Source organism: Lemur catta, chromosome 11 (genome assembly GCF_020740605.2).
Source record: "Lemur catta isolate mLemCat1 chromosome 11, mLemCat1.pri, whole genome shotgun sequence".
Classification (NCBI taxonomy): domain Eukaryota; kingdom Metazoa; phylum Chordata; class Mammalia; order Primates; family Lemuridae; genus Lemur; species Lemur catta.
In genome coordinates this window covers 46,047,415-46,060,727 of record NC_059138.1, presented here as the reverse complement: position 1 = coordinate 46,060,727, position 13,313 = coordinate 46,047,415, and the positions used below count along the sequence as shown (strand labels likewise).

The following is a 13,313-nucleotide window of genomic DNA, read 5'->3' as shown; positions in this document are numbered from 1 at the left end:
CTATTGAGCTGCTGACCTGACTAGTGACTAGTCAGATAAATATGCGAAGGACCAGAAGAAGCAAGAGGTGCATGGATGGCAGGCAGATAAAAAGCAGCATCTGCTACAGAAGGATACCTCCACGGGCCCTTTTCCTCTTTCATTCTTTGGTTTTAATTTCAATACTATTTCTCCTCCTTCGGTGATGAGTCTTTTCTCAACAACTACTCACATCTAGAGCTTGAAAGCTACCAGTTCCCAAAACAAAGAAATAAATGTTTCTAGTAATGGATATGCTAATTACCCTGATTTGATCATTACACATTGTATATATGTATCAAAATATCACAATTATTAGATGTATATTTAAAAAGATCCTAGTCAAAGTTTTCTAAAATTACAACAATTTTGCTCCATGTAGTCTTACAAATAAGTTAGGGCTCCATAAATATTATAAAAAAGGACTATATTACTTGATTAAACAATTCTAGTGAATGTTTAAATATGAGCAGGGACTTGTGATAACACTTGTCAATAAGTATTTCTAGTACAGAATTTGTACATCAAACAGAAAAATAATATTACTATAATATTAATAAAAATGGTTAGCCTAGACAGGAAAATCACCACAAAAAATAATTCTAATTTTGTTCACATAAACACATTTATATACATGTGCACATTTATATACATATACAGGAAAAGTAAATGAAATCTTACTTTTCATTATTTATATTTTAACAGTTATGTGTGTTTGTATGTATATACATATAAACACAAACTAGAAATATTTGTTTTATTGTTATGTGAAAAAGAAAATTGATCTAAATATAATTTTTCTCAAGGGTGAGATTACCATTCTTGCAATAATATGGCAATCCCATTTCTCCAGTTTCTGACTATCCAAACAAAAATTAATTTATCACTGGTAAATACTGGTCATTATTTTCCTATTGTTGGGAAACTTTACTCTCACAGCCATTTGTCCCAGGAATTTTACTTTTTCAAACTGAACACTTGATAGAATTGTAATAGTCTAAAGCAGAATGACTCCTGATTCTCAGAACTCATCCAACTGATGGAAAAGGTAAATTTATTATCTTATTTTCTTAAACAGTCTAAAATAGAGCTGTAATTTATGTCTTAGGAAAACTCTCAGTAACGTTTCCAATTCCATTGTACATTATGAGAACAGACTTTTGATATTATTTTTTTAAATAAAAATAAAGATTTTATTTTATTAGTTTATTAACTGAATTAAGTTTATTAGTTTATTATTTATTTATATTTATGTATTCTTATTTATATAATTTTGTTTATGTAGATGTAGTTAATTTAATTAATATATTTTAACTTTTAAGTTTTCATTTGATTGGTGTTACAGTCTTTCTTCCTATTATGTAAGAGAAAGATACTTGCATTTGTTACTGCTGTTGAAAGCGATATTCTCTCCATGACTTGGAAGTTAAGGGTTAGTATAGAGTTATGACCCCTCACTGGACCTGCCTTAAACACTTTAGTATTCTTTAGAAGTGTAGTTCTATTTCTTTTCGCAGCACATGAAAAAGAATAATGTTAGTATTTAGCAGTTAATTTAGTTACTTTCCACTTGTGAAAACGGTGATGGGATTTCCTATTGCTATGAAAATTCCTCCAGCCATTATCCTTGATTGGCAGTATAGACAAAACTTCTACTTTTAATGAAATAAAAACATCCCTGATTCATTTCTACCTATCCACTCTGACAGATTGTTTCACATGGAGTTTTAATCCATTTTATGTATGGTACTGTGACTCCAATAGCTGTTTAATGGTCAATTGGTCAACTAATGGCTTTTATTAAATTCCAGATTGAAATTTTCGCCTGCAATGATTTAAAGTTATGTGATGTCATAATACTGTACTTGCTTTTAGATTTAAGCTACTGATGTTTATAAAATTATTAATACTTTTTCATAATACAAAATTTAATTTATTAAATAAAAAAATAAAAATAATAGTTTGAAAAATTTATGGTTTGTAAAATGCTATAACTGTTAAATAAATATGTCTTACAGAACAAAATAAAATAAAATTTGTAGTTAAAAACACAGTGGTATTACTATTTGTTAGGGCTGGTCCTTAAAATGGAAAAATTTGTAGAATTTACATCTCTCTTTTTTCAACACAAATTTAATTTACAAGAAAGGTAATTCAAGGTGTAATGGCTGTAATTATTACTATGGGCAGGGCTGCAATTTGCTGCAATAGATTGTGGGTGAAACATTTTTTAAAAGTTTGGCATTTTTAATGATGGAATAATTCATGACGGGTAAGGATTTAAAAAATATGTCTTGAGTTTTATTCTTAAAGACTTTTAGGGAGTTACAGCTGTAAGCCATGGTATGGATCCCTAGAAAGATGCTGAATCGTATGAATTTCTAAGTCTTAATTCCACTTACTGTGTAGGATGACTTCAGTATTCTGATATTACTTTTGGAAGATTAGTATGCTAAGTCAAAGCATACAGGTACAAGGCTTAATTTATGAAACTTTAAAATACTTAAAATTAATTTGACTATGTTCTTAAAGAAACTAGAAAATATAACAATGCAATAATAAACATCTGATATCATTTTTATTTAGAATTCAACATATTAATACATACAAGAATTTTCTAAAAAATTTCTTGGCAACTGTATTCAATGAATAAATGTTCACACCATTTAGTGCCTTATATTTGCTTGGAAGAGGAGTTAAAAAATTAAAATAATATTGGCCCTACATTTAAAGCAAAAAGGAGAGGATTATGTAATTTGATAGTTATAAATTTAATGACGTAAGTACTATGATAGAGAGGATTAAGGAAGCAAGGAAAAGAAATTTATCAGACTGAAAATTAAGGAAGGCCTCCTGGGGGTGATTCATGAACTGTGCTTGATGAATGAGTTGGAATTAGCTATATGAAGGAGAGTTGGGAAGTGCATTATCGGAAAGTGGAAAATCATTCAGTTAGTAAAATACAATCAAGAAAAGATTGTAGTCTAAATGGAGAAAGAGGCAGTGAAATTAAAGAGGAAGGGTTGCACGTGATAGATAGTAAATGGACACGGCACACAAGATTTGACAAGAGAATGGAAATGAGGGACATGATCGAAAGGAAGACATCCATTAATAGAATGATTCTACTTGATTTTAGCATTTTGGCTAAGGTAAAGGTGAGTTCATTTTTGACTTTATTACTTAGTTTGCAGTAGAAGTGATTAATGCAAGGAGGATAAATTTAAGAGCAACTAATAACTTGTAGGCAATCCAAACATTTTAAAGATAGGAAGTAGAGAGATTGGAATATTCTGCCTATTTGTAATTATTCCTGTCGAGTTTTGTGAAGAATTCTGCATAAAGGGACTTAAGATGTCATCAAGTTCATTGTTTTACTAAAGTTGAGATTTTTGTTTTTGTTGTACATGTTTTTTAAAAATAGAATTGACTCAGTTTAATAATATGTTAATTGATTGGTGGTTTAGGCACGCAGTAGAGTGTGCTTTGGTTGACTATATTAGGCAAAGACAAGAATTCTGTCAGTGAGTTCATTCATTGTTAGTCTTCCAAACACAGACTTAAGCCAGTTTATGGGCTGGTATTAGCTACTTTTCTAGCTGGCCAGTCTTAAGTTAGCTATGGTAAATGTGAATGAAGAAAGAAAAAGAATAATTGTTGAAGTAGAAACTTGTTCCTAGAGTTTTCATTCAAATCTTTATTATATCAGTTAACTGGGAAATGGTAAAAATCATTTTGCATTGACCCAGCATTTTTATTAAACATGTTTTGTTTTCCCCTGCTTCTTACCATGTACCAATGGTTGTGTTGCTACAAGGGGTATGCAGAAATATCTGCTAGTGTCAGTGGGCCAGTTTTAATGATAATTTGACTCAGACTACATCAAAATATACTGGACAGTTATGCAATCCTAAATTCTATTTATTTGACTGTATTATAAATGATAGACTATGATTACTTAAAAAAACTTTTTCTAAGTGTTTTTTTTTAAATTTCAGTACTTTTGAATTTGAAAATAGGTTGTACTTTAAAGAATACCCACAATTGTTCAGCTAATTCAAACTGAGATTATCACATTAAAGTGACTAATTTATGCAAATAATTGCATTTCACATAGCTTATTAATACATATGTAGTTTATGCATAATAAAAACCCAATAGCTTTTAGTTTTAAGAAATTCTCTATTCTAATAGTTTTAAGTACATTAAATAACATGTCATTCAACCATGGAAATTAAAATCCAATAAAACTTCTACCCATTTCAACATATATCTGCAAATAATTAAATTTTATAATATAAATTGTATTATGTCTTTTAGAATCTATCCATCTTAATAAAGTATGGCCAAACTTTGCTCTTCTTATGTTAATTACAATAATATCAGTAGTTATTAATTGAATTTCTATACATTTATGATTAATTCAAATCATGGTACTGATTCTACAACTTCTGTGACTTTTATTATTCAAGGACTTATAAAGCTCCACAAGTCTAAAGGGCCAGTATTTGAATAAGCTATCTTTTATTATGTCTACATTTAATCAAATTTAGTCATAGACATTTCTATTCCGAAGTCATCTGCTTTTTATTATAGTGAGTCCTTTATTTCTAGGCTTTCTCTTCTTAGTTACAACTGGTTCTACGAAGAGAGGGAATTTGTTTTGGAATAGTTGTAGAAGAAAATAAATATTTCTACCTTTATTTTAATAACTGGTCTTTCATTTGTTTTATGAATTTTTTATGAATGTTTAAAGGATTTGTCTGTATTAAATGGTGCCTTTTAATAGACCAAACTGTGGATTTATCTTTTAATAACTACAACAGTAAAAAAAAAGTCACTGGCATAGCAATATCGACACAATATAGCCATTAAACCAAATTAAATATCAGAAATCTAAGAATTTTCCTTAGGGGTACATGAAACATTTTTATCATTTCATGCACTATTTTCTCATGAGAAAACTGTCACAGTCATATATCTGGATGCAAACAATATTTTTTCACCAAATCCTAAGAAGGTAGACATTATGAGGTAATATTTTTTTTCTTACATGTGCCAAAAATATGAGTTAATATTTAGATATCTTTCAAATTCTGGAAGCTACTTAGATTACACATGGTTCCTCAGCATCGATGTATATTAGGTTACTTTACTTAAAAATTAAAAAGAAATGTCAAAGTTGAGATAAAATTATATATGAAGACATTTTGGCTATCCTCTTATGGTTTGGTAAAATATAAATAAGATTATTTATACTTATGATAAGTATGAAAAAACAGCAAAATATTACATTATTTTCAATCCTCTGAATTGAGATCTATTCCTTATGACTTTTTTATAATAATAATAGTAAATCACTCTACATTCTTTTTCCTACAGTCAATTTTCCTCTATTATTGCTTTAAAATTTCTAACATCTATCTCACATTTCATCTACAATTAAAATGAGTAGACCATCTGCCAACACTTTATTCACTGTTTCAGTTTCATCTAGTTTATGTACATTAGAGGATTATTAGGATATAACTCATTTAGGCAAAACATTACAAACCTCTATATCATATTACAGAGATTCCTCTTACTTGTAAAATAAATGCGATACTGACCAAATGGTTACTTGCAAGACTTATGTGACTTTTATGACTACTATAATATGTCTTGGACATTGCATTATCCCCTAGTATTTTTAGAGTAATATCTTGAGTCTGGGCAAGTTACTGACATTTTTTAGTTCAAATTCTAACTTAAGTTGAAATAAAATAATAATGATTATGGAAAGGACAAACTATACAGCGAAGGGAAGGGGAAAACATACATTGTAGGTTTTTCAAAATGGTCTTTCAATTTTTGGTCCTATTGGACAAAAGGAGCTGTATATTCTCCCAGTATCTATTAATGAATTCTTTATCCTTCAGTTTTCTTAAGTATTACATAAAATATGTCTCAGCTCTCTTGTTAGAGACTAAGAACAGGTAATGCCATCTATTTACCTACCTATCATCTATCGCCTATTTAGATCTTTCTATCTAATCTGTCATCCAGGTATATCTATCATTATGTGACGATACATATGTATTTTTACATATATGTAAATTGTAATATAAGATACTGATCTTTAAGATCTAACTATGGTGTTTTAAATAGTGATTAGGTAGATGATATATATAAGTGAGGTAAATATACATTGCATAAATAAGAAAATGTTAAATACAATTTACAAATCTTGAAATCATACAAAACATACTTATTACCATCATGGAAATTATTTGGAATTTTAGTTATTCGTACTGACTATTAAATATATATAGTCATCATGTTCTTTCAACAAAACCTATTTTACACATTCAACTAGGATATTGTAAAAACACACGTTTGCATGGCAAACTGACTTACAAAGAAAGACCACTAATTAGAAACTACTTGGTAAGTTTTAGCCATTCCATGGCTATCTATCCTGCGACATTTTCCTCTTTCTTTTTAGAAACAGAACTCCAGTTTTTAGCTGGGCTTATTTCTACCTGTTTAAAGCCTACATTCTTTATCTTCTCTTATACCTAGTATACTATTTGCTCAATATTTACATGTTTGAAATTTTCCAATAAAACATTAAAAAATATTAACTGTCATAACTCAGTTGATAGATAAGCTTCTAAAGAGTACTCAGGGAAATCTGAAAAATAATTCAGCAAGTCATCAAGCATATGGTAATGAAAATTTTAAATTATTTTAATAAGATACTGGCTATGAGAAACTGGCTATGACTGTCATATATATAATAATCCTTACAATTAAATTTACTTTTATACATATCTTTTCATAGATGTATATCTCATTGTATATATTTTTGTCTTTGGAATCTCTACTTCATTATAGGGATTTCCTCCCCCCTGACCCTATGCCTTTCCATTTTCTTCTACTCTTTCTCCCTTTTCCTAAAGAGAAAATTAATTTAATTTTATTTTCAAACTCTAGTAAAGACTTTTTTGACTAGAAAGAATTATTTCCCTTTCTATAGCTTTGTTCTTAAATTTTAAAGTACTAGGAACAAACTTGAGATGTCCTTGAGACAGAATTAGCTTTGAGTGATGAAAGTTCTACATTAAGATTTTTCAATGCAAATCCTTGAGGATTTGGTATGCATTTATATTTAATGAAGAATTAGGAGGAAAAGTCAAGGTTAATATTTGAAGATCAAGCTGAAGTTTTAACATTTACATATAAAAACATTGAGCACTGATCAGAGTAAGGAAAGCTTACAGCCTTAAAATTTATAATTTTAGTTCATTTTTAATGCCTTTCTCAAAACTTTAAAGTTCTTTTTCTAAATGGCTTTCAGTAGAATGCAATAAATTGATTAGAGCTTTTAAAAATTGTTTTATTCTATAAAATGCTAAAGGAAACAGTATTATAAAGGATTAAAATATTTTTCTGATAAAAATAAAAACCTGAGTATAGTATATGATATATAATATGTATAAAATATATATAATATTTTTATCATCACTCCATAAACTAAAAAGAAAACTATGATCTACATGTACACATTTCTCTACTTAAGATTAACTGTTTACCTTAATGAAGTAAGTTAAGGAAGCTGAAAAAATAGATATTAAGTAATTTGAAACTCCCTAATTTTGAAGGTTATATTTAATGGCAAAGAACAAAGAAAATTACAAACATATACTCATTATTTATACTTGAATAACAATATGTTTTCCTTCTGTTATTTTTGTAACTGGCTAGTTTTAGAATAGTGATAGAAACAAGCTAGATTTCCCCCTCTATTCCAAGAATTGGAAAATTTGCCCAATGTCAATTTTTCCTATGACAATTTTTTAAGACAAAACATTTGTGTATATGTACATATACTGAGACATATGATATGGATTTCAATTTAATTAAATAGTCTCTGACAGTATGAATTTGATTAATATTAGGATAGTGCAAAAAAGATGACTAAAGACTGAGTAAAAGTGACAATGACACTTTCTCAACACAAGTATCCTAGGGACAAACTCTAAGCAGTCATTACAATTTTTAAAACAATTCCAATAATAAAATAGCTAGCATTTATTGACTATTTATTATTTTCTCAAGGTTGAATATCCATAATTCTCATAATATTTCCAGTATTTATTTACAAATGAAATTGTTGAGAATGAGATTTTAACTCATCCAATATCAAATAGCTATAAAGTGCTGGATCAGAGGAGAAGAATCCAATCTAAGTTCAGAGTTACTGTGCCAAAATTCTTCTCAATTTTTATAGTTTATTTCTTGGATGGAGAATTAAGATTGTGGTAAACAGATTTTTAGGCAATAATTATATGTGTGTAGCTGTCAATATGCTGAAAATCCAAAACAACATGTAAGATGATTTTGTTGGAATGGGTGGTTTAATTCATTAAAACATGCTAAAATTTAGAAAGGTAAATATATTGGAGCAAATAATCAACACTTCCAACATAGACTGGGGATGACCATTAAGGTGTGATGACGGCCGGGCGCGGTGGCTCACGCCTGTAATCCTAGCACTCTGGGAGGCCGAGGCGGGTGGATCGCTCGAGGTCAGGAGTTCGAGACCAGCCTGAGCAAGAGTGAGACCCTGTCTCTGCTAAAAAATAGAAAGAAATTAACCGGACAACTAAAAACATATAGAAAAAAGTTAGCCGTGCATGATGGCGCATGCCTGTAGTCTCAGCTACTCGGGAGGCTGAGGCAGGAGGATTGCTTGAGCCCAGGAGTTTGAGGTTGCTGTGAGCTAGGCCGATGCCACAGCACTCTAGCCCAGGAAACAGAGTGAGACTTTGTCTCAAAAAAAAAGCAGAAGGTGTAATGGCATGAGATTTTCTTGGACCTACAGGCTGAAAACAAACCAGTATTTCTCTGCTCTTAGAGGGAGAAAAAAGACAAATACCATACCATATTAGGTCATTTTAGAACTTGTATAAGATGATGGAACCAAGTGTTGTCATGTGTGTAGTATTCTGAAATAGTAATCCCACATATGGAATAGAATTTGGAAGTCCACGGAAAAGTCAATCATTGAGTATAAGGTTGCAATTACAGCATATGAAAAAGAGTTAAATGAGTTATTTTTAGTTCAAAAGAGTGAAAACATTGGTAAATAAGGAAGACTATAAATCATATGCAACTTTAATGTGTATTAAAAACTCAATGATGGTAAGATTTGAAATCCTATAAAAAAAGCTTTTTAAAAGAAATAATTTAAAGAAGCTCTTTTGTGGGGGCAAAAGGAGGAAATTCTTACCGTCAATATAATAAAATGTAAGAAGAATTCCAAAGAAGGTCATAAAATTTCCACCCCTAGAAAGTCGTGGGAAAAAAATTGACAACTCTGTTCTGGGCAAGTTAGATATTCTGTATCCTTTAGGCAAGGAAGCTGGAGCAGAAACACTCTCAAAGTCTCCTCCACAAAAACAATTTTAAAGTTTGGATATCAAATCTATATTCTGGATACCCATACACAAACTGATAAAGAATCACAAAAGATATTAAATCTTCATGCATTTGCTATCTATTACCAAGAAATATTTTCAGTGTATAATAATTTCTAAACTCATCATTACTTTCTTCTTTTTAAAATAGTTATTTGTACTTTTTTTAGCTAACTATATAATTGTCATCTTTCCTGTTACATCATTCCTGCAAATATATATTGAGCAACAAATATAAGCTAGATACTAAAGTGGTTGCTAAAGTTAAAACAGTTAAAAAAAAAAAAAGCAGGCTGGGTGGGTGGCTTGTGCCTGTAATCTTAGCACTTTGGGAGGTGGAGGCAGGAGGATTGCTTGAGGGCAGGAGTTTGAGACCAGCCAGAGCAAGATTGAGACCCCTGTCTCTACAAAAAATAGAAAAATTAGCTGGTTGTGGTGGCATGCACCTATAGTCCCAGCGACTTGGGAGGCTGAGGCAGGAGGATTGCTTGAGCCCAGGAGTTTGAGGCTGCAGTGAGCTATGGTAACAGCACTGCACTTTAGCCAGGGCAACAGAGCAAGATCCTGTCTCAAAAAAAAAAAAGACAAGACGAATATCTACTCTCATGGAGCTGACAATTAATGACAATTAATTGGGGGAAAGAAGTTTGCATAAATGATTAACTTAATTGTGAAATAATAATGTGACTAAAGAGCAAAAATATTTACTAAAAATATTTTAGTAAAACTAGGGGGGATATGTTGATGTACTAACTACAGTAGAATATGGAGGACACTAACCCAGAAAGACTTGGACATGGCATTCCAAGAAGGTGATTTTATGACTTTTTTCCTTTAACACTTAAAGTTTTTTTTTTTTTTAATTCCTTGCAAAATAGTTTTCCCCAAAATTATGGTTAATTTAAAAAAAAAGATATTATTTACCAAATAAATCTTGAAAGGTGACATAAAGCAATGACTTTTTAGAGAAAGTGAGTTCACTGGCCACTGAAAGATAATAATATCTTAATCTTGTATTTTATTATGTATCTAATATAGGCTTAAATAGAATTCTAGGAAATTGACAGCTCTTATTTGGTACTATCCTCATACATGATAGGTTGAAATGGTTGAAAAATGAAGGGAGAAATGGTTAATTTAGTTGAAATGTTGTCACATAAATATTTAAAATTGATCAGTTATATTTCTTTTTTGGTGACTTGAATTTTCACCACCATTTCAGACATGACAAATAGGAGAGGATTAACATCTTTGGCTTCTGTGGGCAAGAGGAAGAATAATGGCAAAGAGTTTTGTTTCACAGCTTAGAGAAAGGCATTCTAAATGGGGATCATTTTAAAGCTGTGTCTTTATATTTTCATATGACTCAAGTATTTAAGAAAAATTAAAAGGAGAACTCACTGAAGTAGAATAGGTAATGGGTAGAATAAAGACAGACTGACATATTTGGACCGAAGGCCTAGAGCAGTGGCTCTTCACTTTGGCACACATCAGAACACTGGTAAAACCCAGAGTGCTGGTCCCCACTCCAGAGTTTCTGATTAAGTAGGTCTGGGATAAAACTCCAAAATTTTCATTTCTAATAAATTCCTAGATACTGCTGCTGCTGGTGGTCCAGGGAACATACTGTGAGAGCCATGGCATAGAGTGTGTCTGGTTAAGAGCAGTAGCCGTTGAGTATAAAAAGACATCAAACAATAAAAGCAATAATACTAACAGTAGTGGTAGAGGCAAAGCAATGGCAGGGAAAAAGTGTAGATTTTGTGTGTGCTTTGTCTGCAGACCATTCATAGAAACATTGTGTTTTTCACAGTTCTTCTGCCTTTAGATGACCATGTTCTATTATAGGTAACAATCATGACATTGTAAACTGTAGGAGGCCAAGGACTTTGCCTGTCTTTACAACACTGTATCTCTAATATTATTCTTCATTACACAATTAACTCAATCCACAGGCTGGCCAATGACCAGATTCTGACTCCCAGGAATCTAAACTGAGACACACAAACAGGAGATGGCCATCTACAGTAGTCACAGGAACGATGAAGTCAATCAGTGAATGGATTCAGCCAAGATCATGAAACAGTGGAAATTATGGATAAACAGGAAGTCAGTAGGTAGAGAGGAGAATAGAGCTGAGAGGGTATAATGGCATCCTTGAGGGTAACTGGTCTGTTTCAGATGACTTTCCTGTGCCACTAAAGTTAGCTCTATTTTGTTTCCTCTTCTTGGATTCTTAGGAGACTTTTCAATATCAGCATAATAACTCTCCACTCCCTCTTTTTTGGAGCTAGATTGGATGTCTCTGTTTTGTGCTACCAGAAAGTCCAGCCTAGGATCTAAAGACTATTTCCCTGGAATAAATTGCAAATAATAGCCACTTTTAAAGGTCTTAGAAGTTAGTTTTACCAGCTAAAACCAAATTCCCTTTGCTACAGAGGAACTGGACTTTCTAAGGAAGTTCTAGATAAAGATATCCTGCTTTAACTGTCAATGTCTGCCAATCTCAAGGGCTAGTCTGGGTAGAATATGACTTTCTAGGATGATTCTCCTGCAATAGTGGTCATATTATACATTCAGCTAATAAAAGAAGATCTTAGAAAGCCCTACTCTTGCTGCCACTACCTGTAGGCCTGAAAATGTACCTGGGATTCTGATTGCCTCTTGGCAGGAGCCAGTGCTAGGTGGGAAAATATGCTGATACCTCCACTCTCAATTACATTGTAGACATGCATGCAGTTCATAATCAATGTTGGGAAATATCAGGGCCTTTTCAGTTTTAAATTTGAAACTCTCAATCAAAAAAAAAATCACAAAAAATGAAAATGTATCTCTGTAACCAAAAATCATCCTAACAAGTTAGGATAAAGTTTTCAATATTAAATTAAGGTTAGGAAAACTATGCTTTTAGATTGTTCTTTTTAAAATATATTTTTCAAATATTTCTTTTGAAAGATTTGCATTTCAAATATGCATATTCAGTTCTTGCCGAAAGGCTGTGTCAGGCTGATGAATTATGAATATGCTGGGTTATTCTTTGGCATTGCATTTTGAGTACTGTGTACAAAGGAATTTGAGAAAAGCCATCAAATGCATGCCCCTTCAAGTAAATAGTGAATTTAATGGGGATTTTGTGTATGCTTTTCTTTTAAAAGGAATTCTGTGGCTAAAAACTATTTGAAAACTCAATCCTTAGATATTAATCAGTGTACTTCCCCACTTACCTAAGATGTCTAATTTTCAAGATCTACCTGTGTTAACTATAAAATCAGCATTGTTATCTATAATACATGAGCAAAAGGTATCTGAAAATATCATTTTTGTTAGCATGTTTTTGGAATACTTACCTCAGATGAATACATTAACTTTTAAAGTCAGTTTGTCATCATGTAGCTCCAGGTAAGACTGACACACAATTTCCAAAGTGAATTGAAAATGCTATCGGCTAGTTACTGTGACAGTGCATGTGACTAGTAGGGCACTATTGAAAAGGGCAGATGCTTAAAAAAAGCGGCTTAACTCAAAGCATCAGTTGATTCCTAGAGGGCAGGGTGTTAAGGACAGAGTTGCCTGCGGAGGAAAGAATTTGATTAGGGATTAGGAGGCAGGCAAAATTGAAATACAGGAAAGAGAAAATTGAAGTGTTTGCAAAAACCTGAAAAGTCTACTGTCAAATTATTTTAGGAGGAAGTGAGGCAGTCAAACTTTTAAGGGAATCAGGAGGACCCCATGGGAAATATTTTACCACACATAGAGAAAAGTGAATAATTTTTCCTTTGAATAAACTCTTGGATTATTTAGTAGAAAATTAGAACTCACTTAAATTATTTATTT

The 13,313-nt window shown here is 31.5% G+C and overlaps 1 protein-coding gene across 3 annotated transcripts in view; it reads left to right on the top strand.

The window, feature by feature from the left end:
- The window catches only part of SEMA3E (semaphorin 3E), a 243,017-nt gene that overhangs the window by 58,004 nt on the left and 171,700 nt on the right, over window positions 1-13,313 (top strand). The window lies entirely within an intron of this gene.